General features: G+C 38.4%; 1 pseudogene; it reads left to right on the forward strand.

The window, feature by feature from the left end:
* Nucleotides 1–20,786: 20,786 nt before the first annotated feature.
* Nucleotides 20,787–22,846, forward strand: LOC114629347 (annotated as a pseudogene).
* Nucleotides 22,847–25,168: the final 2,322 nt, after the last annotated feature.

Genomic DNA, 25,168 nt, shown 5'->3' on the forward strand with positions numbered 1-25,168 from the left:
CCAAAAGGGTTGAGTGGTTGTTTTAGGACATATTCCATTTTCTCTTCATGTGGTTGACCCTACGAGACCCAATCTTGCCAATTAGCAGGACCTATGTAAAGCACCCCACATCAGGAATCCTAGCTACTCAGCTTTCTACCCCAAAGTCCAAAACTCAAATGTGGCTCCAATCTTTCACCACTTGTTGGTTTCTTAAATAACTCCAACCACGTGAGAGATTTGCTGTCTGTCTGTGGTGATCTTGTTTACTGCCCATATGCAGCACAAGCCATGGCCTTCTGGGGTGGCCTTCGTCTTTAATTGGTTTTGCTGACCAGATACCCATGGTTGGTTATTCAAACAAATGTTGTAGAGCCCAATAATAGTGATCAGGTTCCAAAAGACACAGACATGCAGAGCAAATTACTGTGACGAGGGGTCAGTCAAGTCCAAACAACAAAGTTGACACATTGAAAATACTGAAACTTTGTAGCTGATGTGCAGCTTGGTCTTCCTGTGGGTCCATTAGCAATTGGAACCAGGCTGTCTCTGAGTGTTGCCTGTCTTTGGATCCCCTTCCCCTAGCTGGACCGCCTTGGCCTTGTCTGGCCTCAGTGGGAGAGAATGCTCTTACTCTTGGTGTGACTTGATGTCCCATGGGCCGGGGGGTTCGGGGAGGGCTTCGCTTCTGAGGAAAAGGGGAGGAGTAACGAGGGAGGAGCTTGTGAGGATGGGACTTAGAAAAGAGGAAGGAGAGGAGCTGCAATCAAGATGTAAAGTGAATGAATAAATTAATTAATGAAAAACTATTCATGAAGAGGAACATTTATAATTGTAAGTTAAAGCAAATACTGATGACATCTATTAATAAAACATTTTGAGCAAGTTCTTAAAAAAAGAAAATACTGAAACGTACGCATAAGCATAGATTTCACACACCTACCATGGTTTTTCTGCAGTCTCTACCCTTAGAAATTAGCTTGAAGGCAGATACATCATAGTATCTCAAGCCTACCCTTTCCAAAACAATATCAGAAATACAGAAAATGTATCCAGTTGGCATTCAAACTGCACCTAAAAGATTCCCTTAAATTCTCACCCAAGCTACAAAATCAGGCACAGCTGACTCAGTGTAAACTGGTTCTATATTCAGATCTTTTTTCCCAATAAGTAAATATCAACTATAATATAGGCTCACCAGTGTGTTATGCTGGTTAGAATTTCAGTATCAAACTTTCCAGAGGTGGGTTAGAAGGATTCCTGAATGGCATTGTTTCTGAGTCCCATGGTGTGACTACTCCCATCTTGAACAATTTATGTCTAGTTCCTAATCTGAACATAAAATTAGAAGAGCTTTGCGGTGATATCATACATGTTTCAATGGATGAAAATGATAATCAAGAACCCAAGAGCAGGTCAGGAAAAATCAATAGTGACAATATATACTTATTACCTCTGTTTCTAACGGGATTATTTCATTCCAAATCTCCATAATGTAATTGTTCCTAATGACTGAAATTACCAAAGAGCTTTTTTTTTTTTTTACTCAGAATATTTTAATTGGAATATTTAGACAATTTATATTTTAGTTGTTTTATTGATTCATACACCATAAAACCGGCCCATTTAAAGTACACAATTCAGTGGGTTTTATTATATTCACAGACTTGTTCGATCATCACCACAATCAATGTTTGAACAAACTCATCCTTCCCTAGAAAGACATACCCATTAGTATGCATACCCCATTTCTCTTCCTCAGCACCTTGGCAGCCCTAGGCAACCAATAATTTGCTTACTGCTTCTAGCTTTGTCTATTAGAGACATTCCACATAAATAGAATCATACTATATGCATTCATTTATGACTAGTTTTTAAAATAATACAGCCTAAGATCTTCAACATTGATTCCTGTTGCAGCATGATCCAGTGAGCCATTCACTTTTATGAATGGGTAATTTTCCATTTTATGATTATATTTGTTCATCTGTCATCCTACACTTCATTGTTTCAATTTGAATGCTGATATGAATGATGATTCTATTCAGAAACATGCACAAGGTTTATGTGAATTTTATATCATATGTATATCTACATATATAATACGCACACACATATATAATAGAATTGCTGTGTTCATATTATAATCCTATGATTAACAATGTGAGAAACTGCTACAATATTTTCTGAGGTGAATGCAGCATTTTGTGTTCTTCTTAGTCATGTATGAAGGTTGTAGTTTCTCTTACCATAGATAGTAGGTGATGCGACCTGTCTTTTTGATAATAGATATCCTGACAGGAGAAAGTGACATGTTGCTGTGGTTTCATTTTACCTTTGCCTGACGAGTTATGCTCAGTATCTGTCAATGTCCTTCTTAGCCATCTGAGGAACTTGTTTGGAGAACCATCTACTCAGATACTTTGCATATTTCAAAATTGAGTTATTGTACATTAGCTGTGACCACAAAGAACACGTAATTGCTCTACTCCTTTATCAAATGTGTCATTTGCAAATGTTTCCCCCACTGTACTACTCATTTGTTATTTTCTTTTTTTTTTTAATTTCTTTTTTTTTTTGAACATGAAATGCTTTTTTATAGCATGTTTTACAAGGGGAGGGGGTAAGAGGGTCCAGGTGGTGGAAAAGTACAAAATCTTCTTGGCCTGTGCCTTGAAACATGTCATGGTCTATATGGTACACTGCCTTGAATTATGATCTACCTGCAGTTCTTCAGAAGATATGGTACACTGCTTGAGTTATGGTCTCCCTGCTATTCTTAAGAAGACATGGTACTCTGCTTTGAGTCTATCTGCAGTTGCTAAGCAGGATCTTGCAGCTGCCAAGCTTCCCAAAGAGCTTTTGAGATGCCTGAAAATGTGGTAGTTGACCTGCACAAGCTAACACATTGCTCCAGATCACACCCAGTTCACTGTCAGCAGGTGCTGCATCTTTGACATCTTTCTGTGTTACCCGGTCTTTAGAACAGCTTTCCTGGCAGCAGCTGGGTGCTAGTATACCACAAGGATTCAGATTCTACATTTAACAGAATCCCTAGGAATATTCTTAAGTAACTGAATATCTGCGAAGTGGTGAACTTCTGAGCCACTTGAATTAGGCTAATTATTTCCAAGTATTTATAAATCTTCTTTTTGAAGTTCTTAAGTCAAATGGATTTTAACATATAGCATCTAATAGTCATGATGTTTCAAAGCAGTGGGAAAGGACAGTTGTAAAATCCATAATGCCTGGAAGTTCTGTTCAGAGATTTTTAAATAAAAAGCATGTAGGCATCCTGGGGTATAAGGGATGGAGATTCTGGAATTAAGTCTTGTGGGTTCAAATCCAAGGTCTTTAGGAAATTAACTACCAGAGGTATAGTATACACTCTGCATGCTTCCCAGGATGTCTGCAATAACAAAAGACACAGCTGAGAATCTCACCCAAATACCCATGACACCTGGGACACCCACACAGCCCAGCTGATGTGGGACCTTCCGCCTTACACCAGCCTGAAGCTCCCATCTTTCTTCCAGCCTGCTTCTTCATCGTTGGCCAATTGAGTGGCCTGATACCTGTCCAAATCCAGGCTGCAAGTTTCCCACGAGGTCCAGAGTAAACAAGGGCACAGGAGGCCTGCTCTAACCAGAGACACAGGAGGCCCACCCTAACCAGAGACAACACTGCTGGCCTCCAAGGAGACCAGCTCTAACTCAGGTCACAGAGCTCTACCTGCCTCCAAGGAGGCTGGTTCTAGTCAGAGTCACCCAGGGAAGTTAACACCAGAGAGAACCAGATGGACAGAGGCAAGCACAAGAGCATATGCGACAGAACCCAATGCAATTTGGCACAATCAGAACCCAATTCTCCTCCCACAGCAAGTCCTGGATACCCTAACATGCCTGAAAAGCAAGATAATGACCTAAAATCCCATTTCGTGAAGATAATAGAGATCTTTAAGGAAGATATAAATAACTCAAAGAAATACAGGAAAATACAACCAAGCAGGTGAAGGAATTGAATACAACAGTCCAAGAACTAAAAATAGAAATAGAAACAATAAAGAAAACACAAAGGGAGGCGACCCTGGAGATAAACAACTTAGGAAAGAGATCAGGAACTACAAATGCAAACATCACCAACAGAAGAGAAGAGAAGAGAAGAGAAGAGAAGAGAAGAGAAGAGAAGAGAAGAGAAGAGAAGAGAAGAGAAGAGAAGAGAAGAGAAGAGAAGAGAAGAGAAGAGAAGAGAGAATCTTGTGCATAGAAGATACCATAGAAGATATTGATACATCAGGAACTAACAATCAAATGTCTTTATTATCTCTCAATATCAATGGACTCAATTCCCCAGTAAAAAGACTCAGGCTAACAGACTGAACATGTAAACAGGATCTAGTATTTTGCTGCATTCAAGAAACATACCTCAGTGACAAAGCCAAACACTACCTCAGAGTAAAAAGCTGGAAAAATGTTTTCCAAGCAAATGGTCCCAAGAAAGAAGCTGGAGTTGCCATCCTAATATCCAATAAAATAGACTTTCAACTAAAAGTTATCAAATGAGATGGAAAAGGACACTTCACATTCATCAAAGGAAAAATCCACCAAGATGAACTCTCAATTCTGAATATCTATGCCTCTCATGCAAGAGCATCCACATTCATAAAAGAAACTCTACTAAAGCTCAAACATACATTGAACCTCACACAATAATAGTGGGAGACTTCAATACCCCACTCTCAACAATGGACAGATCATTGAAATAGAAACTAAACACAGATACAGTAAAACTAACAGAAGTTATGAACCAAATGGATTTGACAGATATCTACAGAACATTTCACACCAAAACAAGAGAATACACCTTCTTCTCAGCACCTCATGGAACCTTCTCCAAAATCAACCATATAATTGGAAATAAAACAAGACTTAACAGATACAAGAAGATTGGAATAATCCCATGCATTCTATCAGATCACCATAGACTAGACTTTAATAACAACAAAAACAACAGAAACCCCCATACTCGTGGAAACTGAACAACTCTCTGCTCAATGATAACTTTGTCAGGGAAGAAATAAAGAAAGAAATCAAAGAATTTGCAGAATTCAATAAAAGTGAAGACATATCATACACAAACTTATGGGACACAATGAAATCAGTGTTAAGAGGAAAATTCGTAGCCCTAAGTGCCGTCAAAAAGAAATTGGAGAGATCCCATACACGCAACTTAACAGCACACCTGAAAGCTCTAGAACAGAAAAAAAAAAAAAAGCAAACACACCCAAAAGGAGTAGACAATAGGAAATAGTGAAACTCAGGGCTGAAATCAACTAGTTAGAAACAATGACAATGATACAAAGAATCAATAAAATCAAGAGCCGGTTCTTTGAGATAATCAACAAGATAGATAAACCCTTAGCCAAACTAACTAAAGGACACAGAGACAGTATCCAAATTAATAAAATCAAAAATGAAAATGGAGACATAACAACAGAAACTGAGGAAATTTAAAAAAGCATCAGATCTTAGTACAAAAGCCTAAACATTACAAAACTGGAAAAATCTAGATGAAATGGATGACTTTCTATACATTATCATGTACCAAAATTAAATCAAGATCAGATAAACTATCTAAACAGTCTCATAACCCCTAAGGAAATAGAAATAGTCATCAAAAGCCCTCCCAACCAAAAACAAAACAAAACTAAACAAAACCCAGCGCCAGATGATTTAAGTGCAGAATTCTACCAGACCTTCAAAGAAGAGCCAATACCAATACTCCTCAAACTACTTCACAAAATAGAAATGGAAGGAGCACTGCTTAATTCTTTCTAAGAAACCACAATTGCTCTGATACCTAAACTACACAAAGATCCAACAAAGAAGAGAACTTTAGATTAATCTCACTTATGAATATCGATGCAGAAATATGCAATAAAATTCTCAAAAACCGAATCCAAGGACATATCAAAACTACCATGATCAAGTAGGCTTCATCCCAGGAATACAGGGATAGTTCACTATATGAAAATCCATTAATGTAATACACTATATAAACAAATTCAAGGAAAAAAAACACATGGTCATCTCATTAGATGATGAAAAAGCCTTTGAAAAAATATAACACCCCTTCTTGTTGAAAGCCCCGGAGAGATCAGGAATTAATGGCATGTACTGGGATATATTCAGGACAAGAAAAGGTTGCCCACTCTCTTCCTATCTATTCAATATAGTAATCAAAGTTCTAGCTAAAACAAATAGACAACAAAAGGATATCAAGGGGATACAAATTGGAAAGAAGTTGAAGTATCACTCTTTGAGGAAGATATGATAGTATACATAAGTAAACCCCAAAATTCCACCAGAGAACTCCTACAGCTGATAAACAACTTCAGCAAAGTGACTGAATATAAACTTAAACAAATCAGTAGGCTTCCTTTTTACAAATGATAAACAGACTGAGAAAGAAATTAGAGAAACAAGACCCTTATCAATAGCCACAAATAGTATAAAATAGCTTGGTGTAACTCTTATCAAGCAAGTGAAAGATCTGTACAAAAGAACTTCAAATCCCTGAAAAAAGAAATCAAAGATCTCAGAAGATGGAAAGATCTCTCTGGCTCATGGATCGGAAGGACTAACATGGTGAAAATGGCCATCTTACCAAAATTAATCTACAGATTCAATGCAATCCTCATCAAAATTCCAACTCATTTCTTCACTGACATGGAAAGAGCAATTCTCAACTTCATATGGGAAAACAAAAAACCCAGGATAGCCAAAACAATCTCAACAAAGAACATTCCTGACCTCAAAGCTGCACTACAGAGCAATAGTGATTTAAAACTGCATGGTATTGGTACAGAGACAGACAGGTCCATCAGTGGAATAGAATCAAAATCCCAGAAGTAAACCCATACCTATGGACACTTGATCTTCAACAAAGAAGCCAACCTACAGTAGAAAAAAGAAGGCATCTTCAATAAATGGTGCTGGTCTAATTGGCAGTCTGTATGTAGGAGAATGAAATTAGATCCACATTTGTCACCTTGCACAAGGTCAAGTCCATTTGAATCAAGGACCTCAAGATAAAACCAGATACACTGAATCAAATAGAAGAGAAAGTGGAGAAGCGCCTTGAACTCATTGGAACAGGGGAGAATTTCCTGAACAGAACTCCAATGGCTCAGGCTCTAAGATCAACAATTGATGAAACAATAATTCTGTTGCTGCTGCAGAAACATGAAGAAATATTAAAGTGGCTGGAGAGATGATTCAGCGGTTGAGAGCACTTGGTGCTATTCCAGAGCACTTGAGTTAGGTTTCCAGCACTCATATTGGGCTGCTCAAAATCGTCTGTAACTCCAGTGCCAGGGAATCCATCTCCTTATGCACTCCCCTCACACCTGTAATAAAAAATTAAAATAAAAACCAAGAAAAATAAAAAAAAGATCAAGAATTGATAATGGGACCTCATGAAACTGAAAAGCTTTTGTAAGGCAAAAGATACCATCAATAGAACAAATCGGCAACCTACAGATTGGGAAAAAAAAAAAACTTCTCTAACCCTATATCTGACAAAGGGCTAATATCCAAAATATATAAAGATCTCAAGAAGTTAATCTTCAGAAAACCAAATAACTCAACTTCAAAAAGGAGTACAAAGCTAAACAGAATCCACAACAGAAAAATCTTGAAAGACCAAAAAGCACTTAAAGAAATGTTCAAAATCCTTAGTCAGAGAAATGCAAATCAAAATGATCCTGAGATTCCACCTCACACCAGTCAGAAATGGCTAAGATCAAAAACTCAAATGACAGCACATGCTGATGAGGATGTGGAGAAAGAGGAACACTGCTCCATTGCTGGTAAGATTGCAAACTGGTACGACCACTCTTGAAAACAATCTAGTGGTTCCTCAGAAAATTGGAAATAGTTCTACCTGAAGACACAGCTATACCACTCTTGAGCATATAGCCAAAAGATGCCCCACTATACCACAAGGACACGTGTTCCACCATGCCCATAGCAGCCTTTTTTACAAATAGCCAGAAGGTAGAAACAACCCAGATATCCCTCAACCGAAGAATGGATACACAATGGAATACCATTCATCTATGAAAAATGAAGATATCATGAATTTTGCAGGCAAATGGATGGAACTAGAAAATATCATCCTGAGTGAGGTAACTCAGACCCAAATGGACATGCATGCTATGTACTCACTAACAAGTGAATATTAGTCAAAAAGTACAAAATACCAATGATACAACTTACAGACTGTAAGAAGTGTAAGAAGCAGAAATGCCCAAGAAAGGAGGCTACAATCCCACTTAGAAGGGGGAAGGAATTAATCATGGGAGGCAGAAGGAGGGAGGAACCTAGGTAGAAGAGGATAAGTAGGGTGGAAAGGGGAACAGGATCAGATATGGGGGAATGGTAGGAAAGAAACCCAGGGACCAAGGGAATGAACGGAAATAAGCAGTGCTGAATACTGGGGAGAGGAAACTCCAAGAGTTCATCTCTAGTAGACGGACTGGGCCCCGAGTAGAGGGACAAAGTTACTAACCTACAGTCTTTCTGACCCAGAAGAGCCATGAGCTCTTGCATTATCAGAGTGAGATGGCTTGGCACAAGTCTAGCTGGGAACGTTGCTGTATGACAAAGTAAGTTGCTCTTCATGTTTAAATTGGATGAGTCCAGTCTTCTGCTGCTGGCAGGACTATATCCAACCTCACGCAGCTTTCATTGCAGTCATGCTAGGGTCAACATTCGAGAATGACTTGATCCACTTGAGCCACTTGCAGCAGAGCTAGCAGAGCCAGTGTTCACAGTATCCATGACTCATGGTAGCCTTTTCTTATTTCTATCTTCTCCTTAATTTTTCTTGACTCATTCCTAGTAAAAGCTCAATTTCAAATCTTGTAGACAGCAGCACTATGCCGTCCATTTTTACATGCAGTATGTCAGGTTACCACCTTGTGGAAGCCAAATTGTCCCTGAAAAGTTGTAGACATCCAAGTAAGCACACGACTATGGATTCTGTGCTTTGAATAGACTTTTTCTCAGCAGCTATTGGAGAGACAGCAATTGTGGGATAATATTACAGCAACATGAATCCAAAAATTTACTCAATTAGAACGATAAATGAATCTGCTAAACTGTTTAGTATCACAGTGAGGGCAAAGACATACGTTTTCACTTTTGCAATATGCAGGCATTATTTTTTTTTTATTTTAGCTTCCTTTCAACGCCTCCCCCAGAAATTTCTAGCCCTGAGAAATTTTATTCAATGGGTACTTTTAAAAGTAAGTCCTAATTTAAAAAAAAGTTTCATGTAATTTTAATACAAGACACTGTTTACATAGTTGAGAAAGAAATCGAGAAACCAAGCTTTAATAAAGAAGTTCAGGGCCTAATAACAAAAAGAAGCCATTGCCTCAAGTGATAAGGGAAGAAGATGCTGTGTAGAAGGCAATGTACAGGATCACTCAGAAGGTGACATGGCAGGTGTGGATGGAAGGGCTGGACAAATGGAGGAGACAACGTCACTCCAGAAAGTGCCACTTACACAGAAGGAAGGACTGAAAACATCTCCTCTCCTCTGTTGTCCAGTTCTCTAACCTCTCAGCACTGTTGCCCTTAGCCAAACCCATCAGAGGCCAGCTGACTGCAGTGCCTGGGAGTTACCTGCTAGGATCAAATCAGTGTGAGCTCTGAGGAGCACTTTACTGATTCAAGTAATCCCACATTTCCTCCCACCTCTCTTGAAAACGCTACAGTGTAACATGTAATTCAAGGTGTTTTCATTCTGCCTTGGAGGCTTCCAATCAGGAAGCTCAAGACTTTACCTAGAACAGGGTAAACATGAACTCTAGTCAGAAAATAAGATTGCAACATATAAAGAAGATTCACCAATGAGACTGTTTCAAAGAGACATCAAGATGGGGTAATGAGTGGATGTTCCACACATAACACAATAGGGGCAGACACATTACATAACTGACGCAATGCATCTTTTCTCCCTTTCTGTAATCACTCACATTCAACTGAAGATGGTACAGATGTGCAGAGAGTGACAGACCTTGGAACATGCATCCTAAATGGGATGCCTTCATCAGGCCCCTCCCCTCAGGACTCAGGGAGCTGTGCAGAAGAGGAGACAGACTATAAGAGCCAGATGGGATGGAGGACACCAAGGAAACTGTGTCTATAAGACACAACAGGACAGATTGACATATGATGACCTCACAGAGACTGTGACTGCACACAGAGGACCTGCATAGGTTCAAGCTAGACAGGGTCCCAGCATGATGGGGAAGGGGTGGGGGTGAAAGAAAAGAGTGGACATGAGCTCCCATCCCTAACAATGAAGCTATCTCCAATTGATAACTGCTTGCAAAAGAAAAAAATCAGTTTTCTTAATAAAATCTCACTGGATATATAAATCATACTTAAGAGCAGGTCCCATGCCTGCCAGTAAATAGCCAACACAATAGAACCCAATCACAGTTTTGTGAAGTTTTATCTCATGTTTCTGTGTTTGAGCATTGTTTTGTTTTTCCTGCTCTTTTGTTTGCGAAGTATATGTTTTTATGGTGTGTGTGTGTGTGTGTGTACATTTATTGTGCTTTTTAATGTTAATGTTATTATTTACTTTCTATTTGCTTGTTTCTTTTCTAAAGAAAGAAAAATGCATGAAGGTAGGAAAGAAATGAGGCAGGGGAAACCAAGATCAGATTTTATTCTATGAAAGTTTCTATAAGAGCATTTATAACTGCTGTAAGGTCAAAACACAGACATAAGTAACAATCTCTAACTCTGAAAATTCACATCTTTCCAGACTTTTGGTTTCTGAAAGTAACATTAATTTTCTTTAATCTGACTATATCACTATTAACCAAAATGAAGTACATGGCCGTGTAGTTTGTCTTTATACATCTGAGAGATTGTGAGTATCTTTCCCAAACTTACCCATTTTATTTTTCTTAAAGCTTAGCAAAGTATTTTCTGAATATGGGCTTGTTTGGATTTTTTATTCCACACAAGTTTTTCTGTCTTTCAGAATAAGCTTGGTGGTTCACAGCCCTAGGCAAAAAGACAAAGCCTACTCTTATTCTCAATTCAGACTGTAAGGAGAAAAGTCAGATTTTAATTGAGGCCAAATTCCCCCAATTATTTTACAAGAGCATTTTCTCAACAGATTCCTTGGAAGGTTATCTTTCTCAAAGCTATAGAACTAGGAAATGAAACGGATCATCAAGAAATTCCTTTAGTCTTTTCCATCGCTCATCTCAGAGCTGGCTAGCTCATATATCAATTTTCTTTTCGCTCTTTCTTTTCTCATTTTGTATTAAGTGATTTTTATCTACAAAATAAGATGACCCAGGGCACTTCAAAATGACTTGTAAGTTGATACAGAAAGTAGGAAAGAGGAGGAAATGTAAAGAAGATGAATGTAGGAGGCTGAATACCAATTATTTGAACAAAGATAAAAACATCACTGTTGTGTTAATTGTGTATGTGTATATATATATATATATATATATATATATATAGAGAGAGAGAGAGAGAGAGATCAAATATTTCATGTGTGTTTCTAAATGAAATGAGAACATTAAACTTTATAGTGTTTGGTTGGTTGCCTTAGGTGGGTACCACTATTTCATAACATGGATTGATGAAACACCTTCACTGCTGTCAGAGCTCAATACAACAGTTCTCATCTAGCAAGGAACATTGTACAAGCATTGCTTAGCAGGAATTTCATATCAGTAGAAATTATGCCTTAGGGTGTGTGTGTGTGTGTGTGTGTGTGTGTGTGTGTATGTGTGTATGTGTGTGTGAGAGTGTACAAAATGTATTAACTTCATAATAATGAAGTTAATAATCTACCTTGAGAAGATTCTCAAAACATGAATATTAAGCCATATGAGTGTTCAGGAGATATTAATATGTTGATATCAAAAGCAACAAGAAGTAATGAACGGCCTCTTGGAATACTCTAAGCTGTTTCCTAGAACTGCACATGCTTTAATTATCCTGTCTGTATCCTCCACAAATGTTAACTTCCCTCAAATGGAGGGTTTGTATCTTTTTTCTCTATTCTAGACCTAGCATACTACAAAGTACAGTCACTGTTTTTAAATAGTAAGATGACTAAGTAGTATTGTGTTCATGTACACTAAAACATTTCATACATATCATGAAAAAGAAGTAACATTTCAAAGGTGAAGTGAAACATAAGGTAGTATCTACACTTGTCAGAGTTAGGCAGTTTTTACAACAGTATTGATACTAGCCAGGCACCTGGAAATAATATGTAAGATTTGCTTTCTCAGTAGAGCACTGGTTGCTCTTGAAAAGGACTCACATGGACTCACAGATATCCATAAGACAATTTTAGGAAATTCTATACACATTGCTATCCTCCATGGGCACCAGGCACACACATAGTGCACACATATGCATGATGTGTGCACACGTGCACGAACACACATACACACACACACACACACACACAAACATAACTTAAAACAAATATTTTTTAATTGTGTTAGCTTTATTCAAGCAAAGGATTACATACACTTATGAAGTGAGAGTCTCACTTAAATTCCTATCCTGGTTTGTGAATCAGTAAGATTTGTAGCTTAGAATAAAATGTGTGAAGCCACTTGGTAATAGTGTGGGTCAATGCAGTTATTGCCATTTAGAATTTATGAAAAACTAAAACTTCTCAAAAGGTACAACGTGTATAATTTAATCTTGTGACAAATTTGTATTTATAAGATTCAGACTACAGTGTTTAAATTGAAATCTTAAATAATATTCTTCTCTATTCTACTTTAATTTTGTAAAGTTTTGCACTAATTTTTTTGAAGCAAAATGTATCATATTAGCAGATGGTTCACGTCTTTGGTCCCAATGTTTAGGACACATTAACAGGGTATGAAGGCCCACATCTTTGGTCCTACTGGTCAGAAGGCAGAGGTAGGCAAATATCTGTGAGGTTTGAAGCTAGCCTGGTCTATATAGTGAGTTACACAACAGCCAGAACTACATATTCAGGCCCTATTTTTAAAGGGGGGAAAGGTATCATATTACACATACTTAGATGAGTTTCTGAGTGGCTTTTAATGCCCAGCCAATTCAATAGATTGGGCACACTTCTACATTTCAAATTGGAATAAAGTGGGCTTTCTTCCTAAATTAACTTTTGTTGTTGTTGTTTCTGGATTTTCCAGTGTTACTTATTTACAAAGACCAAATTCTGATACTTTTCCCCACTAGCATCTACAATAGTTGTATCAATAATCAAATGAATCCTGTAGTGTGTAGCATTACCCCAATTAGCCCAAGTAAATTGTATGGCATGAGCATTTGAGCCAAAGACAGCCAACCCCATAGGCAACAACATCTGACACCACCTAGATACAAACAGAAGCTGGAGGAGAAGGAGGGATCATGGTTCATTCTGATTTCTTTCACAGTGATTTTTTTTTAAAGGAGAAATACACAGGAAACAGCAAGATCATAAACCATTTAATATAAATGCTGAAATGGTACTCTGAGAATATAAATCATGAATGCCAGAGCAATATAAGCTACAGTAATGGCGGAACAAACATATTAACAGGAAACATAAAAAGAGTAGACACCCAGCAGAGCAGAGAAGGTTCATGGCATGATATAGAGGTCGCAGGAACTCTAAGGAAGCATGAGGAATCAGCTCTTTCCCAGGACCAGTTCACTCAGTCTAGCTCCTGTATACCCTCCCATTGGCTTCCCAAGAAGAAAAGCTTTCCTGCTTTTCAAAATAATAAATACTTTTAAATCAAAAAAGAACAAACAAACAGGTATTTGCTGAGTAGCCATGCTGACTTTTCTTTAGGAATATGTTAATATTTACAAACATGTTTTCATAACAGGTGTGTCGCTTGTATTTTGTGACTCACATGTCACGAGCATTTCCATACTCATTAATGTCATTCACAGCAATGTTTCAAGCATCGCATCTTCCATTTTATCATATACTACAATATCTACTAGGAACACCTTGGTGATGAATATTTATATCATTTCAAATGTAATTTAAATTAGAAATGTAACCCATGGATTTTTGTATTTGAATATTTGGTATCCAGTTGATGGCATTGCTTGGGAAGGTTAGGTAAGTTTTGGAACGTGGAACTTTGCTGGAAGAAGTGTGTGACTAGGGGTAGACTGTGAGGGTTAACAGCCTCAGTCCATTTACTGCTCACTTTCTTTTGTTCTGTGTGTGACAATATCAACCATCACAGATAGTATCCCAAAGTCAATTATTTAATAAATTACATGAAGCATAAAAGATGGTCAGTAATTGATTATTCTGAGTTCTGCTTGTCATAGAATTAGGACAAATAATTACCATGAATTTTATGCTGCAAAATAGGAAGCAGAAATCTAGGTTGCTAGCATCTGTTGTGCAAAGTTAAGCTTCAACAGTTAAGCAACTAGACAACTCACAGAATGTAAACAAACAGGTTCTTGAGGAATGTTCTGCTGAGGCAGAGGTTATCCACAGTAGAAAGAGCACATGCTGGGGAGGAGAAAGAGGAGTAGCATACAGGGCTGCTTCCGTTGCTCCATGAGGCAGAACACAAAGCACGCACACACTTGATGCAGAAATTACAAATACCTAGGTGGCATTTTAGGTACCTTACTGAAAATAGGTATGTAAGAGTGTAGGTAAAAGGATAATGAGCAAAGCACTTGATATCTTCTGTGGCACTATTTGTAACTGATGAATACGAGTACATATATTTTCTGAGGGCACAGATTGACTACACCTAAGAGCTATATCAAGAAAACCAATCAATGAGCCATTCTCAGAGAGTAAGAAGACCTTTGGAAGATAAGTAAAAATTATTAGATACCCATCCATTCATTTATTCATTCATGAATCCACCCAACATTGACTCTCTTTTTTCAGTTTAGTTTTGGCGCTCAGTGGTTAAGAGCAATTCTTGCACTTGCAGAAGACCTGAGTTCTATTTCCGGTACATACATGGTGGTTCATGACTATCAATAACCTCAGTTCCAGGAGGTCCAACACACTCTTCTGATCTCTGAAGGCACCAGACATGGTGTATATACATGCATTCAGGCAAAGCATTCATGCATGAAAAATAAATTAATCTAAAAAAAATTTAAGAGAAAATTATATTATCCTTCTTTACTCATGAGAAAAGAGAATAGAAAGAATCTTAGAATTCTGGTCAAGATAAATATCAAATACATTATTATTTTTTAGTAAATCTTTTTGAGGAGGAGGGTGCTCAGCCAAACCATGACCACAAAATATCTAAAGTATAGTATTTTTTCGTTGTGACCACAGATTTACTAGTGAAAAAGCAAAAAGGCAGAAGTAATAAACAAGTGCCAATTTTTGTCTTTGTGGGTAATTTCCTATTTTAGTAAACTCATTGTAATCAATGGGTTATCACTGATGTCAGATTGTAAGCATTTAAACCCCCACCGTGCACCAACTCAGTGCACCATCTGGGTAATTCTAAGTGTTGCAGTCACCTTACTTGTCAGTTCTGAAGTTCTGTTCATAAAAAGAACTGCAGTTGGTATCACATTGCACAAGTTCCTGGAGCCTGGGTGAGAATACTGACATGAATCAAAAATGCTATCTGGGAAATAGTTTAGAATAAAATATTACAGAAGGGCACGAACATCACTGAGGGTGAGGGGTAGGGTACTTCAAGCTCTGATTAAATATGGCTGCCTCAGCTCTCTTCCATGCAGTGACAGATGGGGACAGAGTACTTATTTTGGAGTTTGATGCATTTTTCTGAACTAGAGTTACTAGGGTAATATCAAGATGCAGACTTCTGTTGCTCGCAGGCTCTCTGGATGCCAACATTGCACATACAAGCAAAGAACCTTGTTTCAGAAGGGCCAACCATATCTTGCAGGAAGTTTTCCAACATTGATTTTTCTCAAAGCCCCAGTATAAAAGAAATTAATTAAAAAAAGTACATAATGCTGACCTTCCTTTTATTCAGTTCCCATGCTCCAAAGAAAACAGAGAAAAGGGAGTTCATTTACTCAAGATAACAAAAATATTCTAGTGTACAAGCGATTAACAAAATTGTCCAAATAGAAATTACCACTAAGAGACTATGTAGGTAAAAATCAGCTTTAAATAATAACTGATTCATGAAAAAGAAATAGTTTACACTATCATAAATGAACAATTTATTCTTTTTATATTTCTTCTTTGTGTGAGCTACTGAGGCTTGAAAACATTTTGTGACACCCATATTATACATACATACATACATACATACATACATACACACAGACACACACACACACAGATATCATCTATATCTATATCTATCTATATACATTCCATCTAATATGTATACCTCCATCCCATCTAATTTCTCTATAAACTTATTGTAGCACTTAGTTTAAAAGTTCAACATTATTTATTCTACTAATCCTTTCATAGAGGCAAAGTAAGCAAACAAATAAATAAAACACATTTTATCCCTGAAATTAAAAGTGGGTAGCAGAGACACAGAGGTATTTACTTTTGGTACGATGGACACTGAGAGAGAGTGGTTGTGTCCCTGGATACCCTGTGTCTGGAGAGAGGTCCAACAATGCTTACTGCCTACTCAGCTCTGGTATATGTTTGATTGAAACCATTAGCACAATGTAATGAATTCCATATGTCAGTCTTACTTGGTTTTGTTTAAGATAGAATTTTTTGAACATGAAGTTGTGATAAATCCACTCTGGGTAAATTATATATTTCTTTTATCACCCCACCACCACTGAAATTCTTTCTACCTATTATTTGAAGTGGTTGAATGGGTATTTGCAGATCAGTGCCTAGGCTAACTGGGCTCAATAAATTCACACTATCAGCGACTTTTCACAATATCTTTCTCCTTGAGAATTACAGAAGCATCTAGGAAAGGTTTCACTTTTTCAGACCACTGATGCCTAAAGGCTTTTTGTTGACAACTATCCACACTCTTCATCTGTCTGGGGGTCCTACAGTCTGTAAGAAACCAGTATCTGAAGCTCCATTTATTTAAATGGAAAAAATAATAATGCACCGCATAATAACCCCAAATTACCAACTGAATTATTAAGACATAGTAAGATTCCTATAGATGAGTACCAAACAGTAAGTCCAAATAGAAAAGACCTAAAATGTCAATTCTCAGTTACCCAACAGCTAATGCACAGAAAACATGCAGCTGTTCTGAGTAGAATAAGGTGGCTTCTTTTAATACAAACAGTTTCTACATAGAATTCTGATAGAACTATAGTATAACAATAGCCTTTTCCTATATATTGGTGAGCTCGGAAGAACATTTTTCCCCTTTAAAAAAAAATCAGATAAATGATGTTGTACCAAGAATGTATGCCTGTTAAGTTACTGAAACCAAAGTAACCATTCTCCTGGAAAATCTTTAACTTGAGATATCTTCAACAGAGTGAGTTTCCTTGCCAGTGTCACCTGGAAACTCTAGCAGTGTTTTGAAACTACGCCATTGGTCTTTGGGGACCAGCTAATCCCCAAAGCTGGATAACCATGTGGTCACAATAGCACACAGCTGTTGCCATCCATGAATTACTTTCCTGTGTCTCCCAGTGCAAACCAGAATGAATCTGATAGCTTAAAACAACAGAAATTCATCCTATGGCAGTTGAGGAAGCCGGAAGTTCAACATCAAGGTGTCCTTGGTATTCCAGAGGCAGAATTTGACTCACTTAGCTTCTTGAAGCTGCTAACAACACTCCATGTCCCTGTCTTGCAGGCACATGTTCCACCCTTCATGTCTTCACATCCCTGCTGTCTGTCTTCTCCCTTCGACTCTAATCAAGGTAAGAGCCCACCTTGACCTTAATGTGCTTTTTCCAAATTTTTAGATAGATCACATCTGCGAAGACTCTTCTCTAATTCAACTCCCTTGCAAAGCTTTGAATGGGTATGTCTTTGGAAGTGAGCTGGCACATTCAACCTGTTGAATCAAGTTTGATTTCACCTGCTAACATCAATTCTAGAAAACAGACCTACAGAGGCAAGGAAGCCATGTGTCTCCTTCCTCACTTTGGCAACATAATTATCAATTCTTACATTCAATTTTCGTTTAATTTTGGAAAACAATGGAGGACAGTGATTTTTGTTTGAGTAGGTTGGGAAATAGGGGTCCCCTGACTGAAGTATAGCTAATCCTTAATGGTTTCTTGAAAGTACCAAAGCCTATAGGTCTAAAAGCCATCTAAGAGCAGGGACCTGGTGATCTCCAGATCCTGGGGCAGGTGACTCTCAGGGTCTCTCTGGAGCTACATCAAGAGCTTTGTGGAGTTTCTGATTTCTGTTCCTTTTAGATTGCTTCTGAAGTAGTTCCATAAAAGCTGACAATAGAAAGCATTCCAAGTGAGATAATGCATAAAAAAAGCAAAGGGTGACTCTCTAGACTGTCCTATCTGAGGGTTCTCTAGACTTCATGACTTGGATAGAAAGCACAGTACTTGTAGATAATTCACCAAGGAACTGAGCTCACAAATTTGACCCAGTTTTTTTTATTAATAATGAATAAAACAAAGGTACTGGCCAGTGTTTACAAACTAAATACTGATGCGTTTTCATTAGCATAAACATCCATTTACACACTGTATGTATAACCAGTTAGCACTCAATGATATCCCTGCAGAAGCATTTTTTTTTTCTGTTATCAAGAGACTTTGCCCTTTTGAGGTTCCCCTGACTTTCCCCCACTCCTTTAATTGCCTCTTTAAGAAAAAATATATTTTTTTAAATAAAGTTTTCTTTCAAGCCCTCTACTGTTACAGTGTTTCAGCCATCAAAGTCCCCTCCTGGCCATTTTCATTTACCTTGTGACTCTGACCCTTTGTGAAGCTGAGCATTTTCAGAGTAAGCTGATCCTGCCAGTCCCCAAGGATGTTATTCTCATTTATTCTCTCAGCCCTTTGAATGGAACAGTCTGCCCTTGGCAGCAGTTCAGCGGGCCCACATTCAAAGAGCAGACAAGTCCTTTCTCTTCCAGAGGCCCTTCAAAAGGCGGCCCAGGGTTTTTCCAAGGGTTCTAATGGATGTCAGTCATTGAGTATGCTACATTTCATTCATGGCTGCCAGCAAACGTGATGAGTCCAGAAGTAGAAAAAGAAAACCAGCAGGGTTAAAGGATAATTTTCCCAGCCTGTGTGACATGGTGTTCCGGCAGGAGTGGGTCTGGGGGACTTACAACACTGGAGATGAAACCCAGGAGTTAGCTTGCCTTAAGTCTCGCCGAAGTCTCCTAGACAACCTCAGAGGCAAAATCTCATGAAACTGAGCATTTTATCAGAAAGGCTGGTGCACTGGAGGGAACAGAGCAGCGACACAACAGTTCCTGTTTCTCCTTACCCGGGCATAAGTGAAGCCATACAAACCCGCCTCTTTGCTTTCTGCATGGTCACCTCTGGCAGTTAGCTCTACTTTCCCAAAATCCAAATGCTTGGGATTTTGGAGCCTCTAGCAAGGGGATGTCTGGTGAAGCTCAGAGACAGTTCCAGGAGTACAAATGGGGGATGGGGACAAAGACTTGGCTGAGACCTCTCTACCTGCCAACTAGTGTGTCACAGAGAGGCTAAAATTACTGGCTGGCCAATTATCTGATTAAAGAGAACCTTTCATTTGAGGCTTAAAAAAAATCCAGACTGAAATCAAAACCTTCTAGTAAGTTACCTAAACTACATTAAAAAAAAGTCTATATGAAGGAGGAGTGATTTTAAAAAGAAAAAGAAAAAAAGGGGAAAGAAAAAAGGAGGTTAGAAAAGAAAAGGAAAAAAGAACGGAATAGACAAAGAAAAAGGGTGCAGAAAGACACACTTCTTTCTAGAATTTTCTCTTTTTCTTTCTTTTCTGGCTTTGTTTTGGAGTAGGGGTTTCATAGCAATATTACAAAATAGAAACTTCTAGTATCAGATTTATTCTTAGATATCTACACACACACACTCACACACACACAAGAAGAACTCAAAATTATAATTTTAAATTAGTTGAGTCAATTGATTAAATAAGGTGCTGGTGATTCCCCCAAACGATTCATATTTTCTTAGCTTTACAGTTTCACTGGAATCCTCCTGAATTATGCCTCTGTCAGGCTGCATTGGAACTGTATTTTATGGGTCCTGGATTCCACAGAGGCTGTTGTGGTTTGAAAATAGCTGAACAATGTGCTGCTGCTGCCCCAACCAGTTAATGGCCTGCACCGTAGCTAAAGGCCCCAAACCACAGAAGGCAAGGGGGCTGAGCCTGCCTGAAATGTGTGACAAGCGGAAAGGGACCCTCGTCTTGCCTTTCAATATGTACCGAGTTGGTGTCATCTTAAAATCTTACTAATTTCACTATAGTGTATTATGCTGCCTTGTCTGCTTTAATGAGAGAGAGAGAGAGAGAGAGAGAGAGAGAGAGAGAGAGAGAGAGAGAGAAAGGGAGACAAAGGGAGACAAAGGGAGACAAAGGGAGACAAAGGGAGACAAAGGGAGAGAGAGATTGCAAATTGTGGAGTCAGCAAATAGCAATGTCAGAACTTATTTGTAAAAAATAAAATTCTTAGTCTAGAATAAAGACTTCGAGTTTTTGAGGGCACAAAATAACTATGTGCTGGTGTTTGAGTTACATTAGCTTAAATTTAAACTTACAGTATGTTTTCTATTCAGTAACAGATCTGATATCTATTCTTTTTGCAAGAAACTGATTATCTGAGAAACTAGGATGGTGAGAGTATGCATGAGCAAACTGCCTGCTATGAATGCATGAAAGCCATGCTGGGGTCAGGACTGGGAAACACAAAGATTCTTGAAGCTCTTTGGGCCAACAAACCTACCATAACTGGTAAGCTCCATGTTGGAGGAAAGACCTTATCTCAAAATCTAACATGGAAAAAAGTAAGAAAAAACACCTGACACTGACCTCTGGCTTCTACATGCACACATACTGACTGAATATGTGTGCACAAATACACATACAAACTCAAACTGATTGCTTGAATCTAATATTTTATCCTACCAAACTTCAACTTGTTTCAAGTATTCTATGTAGCTCATGAGATATTTTAAGGTTCTATTTTTTGCCAGTTGTTAGCTAATCCTCTGGATTTTGTTTTGATGAAACAAAAGACTATTGATTAAATAAGACTTTGTTCACTGAACAAAAGAGGGAATAAGTCAATTAGAGGTTCAGTGGGATACCTTGGCATCCAGCATGTAATGAATGTCTGTGGTCACCATCATTAAAACACTTCGGAGACCTTCCTGCTCTATCTCAATAACTTATAAAGTCTTTCAAAAGGAAAGAAAATTCAAGAGATATAAATAAAAGAGAAAAAGAGAAACATGAAAATATGCCTCTAGGGTTGTGTTGGAGCTCAGTGGGAAACTGAGCTTGATTCTCAATACTGTCAAAAAAATAAGAGGGTAGCATGGAGGACCTGTAAATCATTTGCCCCTCAGATGGCCAGACTCAAGGCCTGGTAGCTGAGATGGAGGAAGGATAAATCTGACCCACCTCAGGTCCTCAATATTCTCTTAGAAATGGGCTCACATTAGCTCCTTCTTTTCCTTTTCTATTGTTTTAATAAATGCAAAGAAAAGTAAGTAGACATCAAAGCCAAATATGTTTGTTGTCTTTCAATTGATCATAATTTCTATTCTAATAAAACAGTGACTAGAAATACACTTTAGAAGAGTCATTGTTTATGGTTTAGGAAAAGAACAGTATTTTTCTTGTGATATGGCAGTGTAATACAGTTGACCCTGATGCTTCTGGCTCTATCAATAGGCAAGAGCATGAAGAAAAGTCCCTTCACTGAAATATACAAATAGGTCAATATTGGGCATTTTAAAATATAGTTCCTGGTACCGGAAGCGCTCTCCTTGTTGCCAAGGCAACACCTCCCTCCCTGTCTTCTTGTGTCACTACCCCTCTGCCGCCCCATCCTCCTCCCCACCACAAGAACTAGGTCTATTGTTGCCCACCGCCCAAGATCTTCAAGCTACGTGCCCCCGAGTTCCCATTTGGAATTTTGCAATCAGAGATTACAGCAACAGCCTCAAAATGGAGGGCTACTTCATCTTGGTATTGTCACCCAGTATATGCAAGATACTGGCAGCATTATTATTATGCAACGCTTTGGATGCGAAGCCACCAGAAAGCCTACAGAAAGCTCAGGGATTCCTATTTCACTTCCCCATGGTTCTTCCCTCATGGAGTTCTTCCCTGGAACTCTCTTGCTTATGAGGCTTGGCATCCTTGGAACTCTCAAGGCCAGTACATGGCACGGCAGGAGTCTCCCTACAATGTTTCCTGTCTCAAAAGCCCTGGGCAGCCTCTGCATAACAGGAATAGAAACCAGACATCCACAAGAGAAAACGAAGCACTGTGTGAAGAGGAAGAGTTGGAGTCAGATTCAGATGATGAAGTGGAGTGCGACCTGAGCAATATGGAAATCCCCGAGGAGCTCCGCCAGTACTTTGAACAGACTGAGAAGCACAGAGAAGAGAGACAGCGACAGCAGCAGCTGGATGCGGAGCGCCTGAATGACTATATGAATGCGGAACACAGCCTGTACTTCAACCACCACAGGTCAGTGGAGGCCCCCACCCCACCCCCACCCCCACCCACGTCTGAGAAGCCCTGGGAGCGGCGCCAAGCAGAGATGAAGCGCTTGTATGGGAACAGTCCTGCCAAGATCCTGGCCATGGAGGCTGCTATGCAGATGAGCTTTGACAAGCACTGTGACAGAAAGCAGGCGAAGTACTGGCCTGTCATTCCCCTAAAGTTCTGAGTCCTGGGCACCGGGACCCTAGGCAATGTCTCACAGTTCCTAGCCTTTCCCTCTTTATCTCTCCTGGACATTTTTCAGAGAAAAAGGCCTGTATACTGATATGGTGGATACAGTCTGTCAGCCACTTATAATTCTGTCAACAATACTGCTGCCACCACAAGGAATGTTCACTTGACATAAAGTGATAATTGTATGTATTGGACTGGCTCTCGATTTTCTCTGTAACAGTCCAGTTCATTGAAATTATTGCCTAGCGATACTTTCTATTGTTTTGCATTTTTAATTTCCTTCTTCATGCTGTCCTGAATGTCATAAAAGCCTTAAGCCACATGTCATTTGTTGCTACATTTTTTAGACCAGTTTTTATACAGCACATGCTAGCTACAAATTCTTAAATCTCCCTGCTTCCACCTCCCAAATGCTAACTTATAGGTTTGCACTGCCCACACTGGGCTTCTGTCCACATATTTTCTCAGACTGTAGATCTTTGGATCCCTTTGAAAACAATGCAAGTGAACAGTAAGACAAGTGGCACTTGTTACTCAGCTAGGTGTCAGCCCATATGCTCTATAAAAAACCTGAGAGTAAATATTCTGGGCTTGGCAGTACATGTTGTCTGTGTCATAACTGCTTGACCCTGTCTTCATAGCATAAATACAGCCATTGTTACTGAATAAACAAATGAATGTGACTGTGTTTCAATAAAACTTTATTTGTAAAAAATAAATAAATATAGTTCCTAATTATATTCTGAAAAACTAACAAAAGTAGTTTTGATATCTGGTAGCTGTTGCAACATTTTTATTATATGACTATTTCTATGTATCTACATTTGTCCTTTATTTGCAAAGTCTTTATAACACATGCTTCTAATGTATATGAAATAATTCTAAATAAATGAGATTTTTATAAATCAACATTCTATGTCATTTTTAAATTTATTTATTTATTTTTATTTTATGTACATTGGTGTTTTGCAAGCATATCTATGTGAGAGCATCAGATCCCCTGGAGTTGGAGTTACAGTTGTGAGCTGCCGTGTGGGTGCTGACAGTTGAATAGGGTCCTGTAGAAAAGCAGCCAGTGCTCCCAACTGGTAAGCCACATCTCCAGCCCCCGTATCTCTTCTAGTCTGTGTTTCCTGACTGTTCATTTGTGCTCTGAACAAAGGTAACCATTATTTTCAGAAAAACTGGGTTCATAATATAAAAGGAATATAGATTTTCAAATAAACTTTAGACCTTTAGAATAAATAGATGGTTTGTACTTAAATGAAAGCGATTGAGAACCCAAATGAGTGAGAAGAAGAAGACATTATTTTGAGCATCTGTAAGGACCACAGCAGAGACTTTTGGATAACAAATGTGTAGAACAGGACTGGATAAATTAAGTCATGAACGAATCAATTCCTTTTATTTTGCAAAGAAAATGTAAAACAATTATTCAGAAAGTATTTTTATTATGTGAAAATACTGCTAGAGGGAGCTGAAGAAATAACTCATCACTGGGGCTGGAGGAGGTTTGTGCTTAAGCAGAGCTAACAAAAGCTTGTCTCCCTTCATGAAGAGGTTTGCAGTACCAAACCAATCCCGAGTGTATTGAGATTCCCTTAAAGCTGTTCTCTTTGACAGGTATCTTAGCTTGCAAGAATTTCTTGCTTACTCTTCTTCAGTCACTGATTTTTGGGTAAGAATTAAAACCATCAGATGTCAACTAATATACAGTTAATATTTTAAAATGTTCAATAACTAACTAAACTCATACAAAGTTACTGATTGAAAGCAGAAGTTGTACAGTGCAGGTACTCCATGTCAAAGGTGGCCCCAGAGGATGTTGTCCCGAAGCAGGACTTTGGTTAATGGGATCATGTTCTCCATTCATTTCCATTCCCTGTGGTCACTGTAGGCCCTCAGTTGATGAGCCAAGATGGCAACTCATCAGTACTTAACTTCAAACCTCAGTGAAAGTGTGGCTGTTCATAGACTGTTAAGGATGAGCAGAAAATGGAATTTCAGACCATTTGAAAGTGGCAAGTTCCACTAAGACATTGTGCTCTTATGCATTGTTATATGTGAACCATTAAATAGCTTAAAATAAAGGGTAATTACAGGGAAAATTGAAGTAAAAGCTATAAAGTATATTCTACAGCACATTACAGTAGCCTTCTGTTGTTCACTGATTTAATGTAGACCTCAAAAACAGCAATGAGCCTAACTGTTTGAATATTCAGTTTCTGATCATTAAAGAAGATATTCACTGACTATAACAATAACAAAGTCTAAAGCCATGTCGGCTTAGTATTAGCAAGACACTCTTGTCACT

The sequence above is a fragment of the Grammomys surdaster genome, unplaced genomic scaffold (assembly GCF_004785775.1).
Source record: "Grammomys surdaster isolate TR1022 unplaced genomic scaffold, NIH_TR_1.0 280, whole genome shotgun sequence".
Taxonomy (NCBI): domain Eukaryota; kingdom Metazoa; phylum Chordata; class Mammalia; order Rodentia; family Muridae; genus Grammomys; species Grammomys surdaster.